This window comes from Chrysochloris asiatica, unplaced genomic scaffold, assembly GCF_000296735.1.
Source record: "Chrysochloris asiatica unplaced genomic scaffold, ChrAsi1.0 scaffold00006, whole genome shotgun sequence".
In the NCBI taxonomy this organism is placed as follows: domain Eukaryota; kingdom Metazoa; phylum Chordata; class Mammalia; order Afrosoricida; family Chrysochloridae; genus Chrysochloris; species Chrysochloris asiatica.
Window position 1 is genome coordinate 29236344 of NW_006408524.1, and position 2272 is coordinate 29238615.

Genomic DNA, 2272 nt, shown 5'->3' on the forward strand with positions numbered 1-2272 from the left:
TAATTAAAAACAAATATAAAAATGTTAAGGTAGGTTGTTATATGACAAAGTATACGAAAATGCTAATAGTAACGTTGTTGTGAAGTGCCACGGAGTCAGTTCCGACCCATAGCGACCCTGTAGAGGGTTTCCAAGGAGCAGCTGGTGAACTTGAACCACCGATCTTGCAGTTCAAATGGCTTTGCCATCTGGCACATTAAGCCACAGCGTCACACCAGGACTCCACATTACAATTGATTTAATTTTGTTGTATGTTTTTAAATGTTTAAAGTAAAAATTTAAAAAAATAAGGATTTTTTAAAAAATATTTTCAACACTTCATATTTTTACTACAAACTCTTTCTTAGGTATTGTTTCTTTTGTGTATCGGCATAACCCCATGCTTGGGGAACACTATGATTTTGATGTGCCATGTTTTATTAAACAATTCACCTGTTCCACATTTATTCAATTTCCAGTTGAACACTTACATGTGTATATTTTTGTTATTATTGTTAAATCGTGTTCCTAAGACAAATTCTTAAGACATACCATTCAGATGAAAGGAGGTAAGCATGTTTATGATTCACAAAATAGATGACCAAACTTTCTACCAAATAGCTGCACCAAGTCAGTCAACTTTATAGGACCTATTTTTAAATTTTGATACTTGTTGTTAAGTGCCGTCGAGTCGATTCCGACCCATAGCGACCCTGTACAGACTTCCAATGAGCAGCTGGTGAGCTTGAACTGGCGACCTTGCAGTTCAAACGGCTTTGCAGTCTGGCGCATTAACCCACAGCACCACACCAGGACCCCAACTCAGACAGACCGTGTGTGTGTATTTCCGAGAAGCAGCTAGTGAGTATGAGCCACCAACTTTATGGTAGCAACACAGCGCTTATCCAACCACCCCACACCAGAACCCGTTTTGCTACTTTGTTGTTGTTAAGTGCCATCAAGTCCATTCCAACGCATAGTGAGTAACTTTTTATAGGGTTTCCGAGACGCAACTTATGATCAAGTGCTTATTCTATAGTGCCACACCAGAACTTCGTTACTACTTGACTGTTTTGCTACTTTGTTGTTTTTGTGAAGTGCCGTCGAAGCGATTCCCACCCATAGTGACCCTGTATAGGGTTTCCAAGGAGCAGCTGATAAGTTTGAACCACCAACCTTGCAGTTCAAACGACTTTACAGTCTGGCGCATTAATCCACAGCACCACATCAGGACTACTTTACTAGGTACATTAAAATATTATCCAAATGTTAATTTGTATTTTTATTTAAAAGTTTTTTTCATGAATTATTTGCATGTTTATTTATTGGAATCAATATTTTCTTTATGTTTTATAACTATTAGTTAGCCCTTTGTCTCCTAAAGTTCATGCATCCACCCGTTTCTGGTCACTTGTCATCCTTTTGTTATTTTCATTGTGTTGAATTCTCTGTATTTAAATATGGCAGATTTTTCTTTTGTGATTTCTTCAATTGTTTCAGAGCTAGGAGACTTTTAATTTTGTTATTGTTTTTATTATTTTAACCCATACACATTCAATGTCCTAGAGTGAAGCTCCCCTTAACAAGATAAACCACAAATCAAATTTACACTGAAGTCAGTTCTGACTTAAAGCAACCCTCATGTATTACAGGGTTTCCTTGGCCTTAATCTTCACAGAAGCAGATTGCCAAACTTTGTGTGTGGCACCTCTGGGTGAGTTGGAACCACCAACCTTTTAGGTTGGCAGACAAATGCAAACCCTTTGCACCACCCAGCAGTCTTAAAATTGAGGGTGCAAGCTCCCAGAGTGGTCTAAGATTCCATGAACCAGAAATCCTGAAGGGTACTTGTTATAAATTGTTGTTATAAACTCCATTCAGAAATTCAATCTCCAAGGTACTGACCCAGAACATCTGGGTATAGACTAGGAAACTACATGTTTAACATATCCAGATTATGCAGACAAGTTAGGCTTGAAAATCACAAACCAGGAAAAAAACCCAGCTCTGATGACTCAAGTACTCTCATGAGTGAGATAAGTAGAAAACAAGGAAAGGACAGAAGATGCCTAACAATCAGAAGACACTCAAACACTTATTGAATGAATACACACATTGCTATTGTTGTTGTTTGGTGCCATTGAGTTGGTTCCGACTCTTCATGACCCCTATGGACAACAGAATGAAACACCGCTCCTCACAACTGTTAGGCTTGAGCCCATTGCGTTACCACTATGCCAATCCATCTCCCTGAAGGTCTTCCTCTTTTTCACTGACCCTCCACTTTACCAAG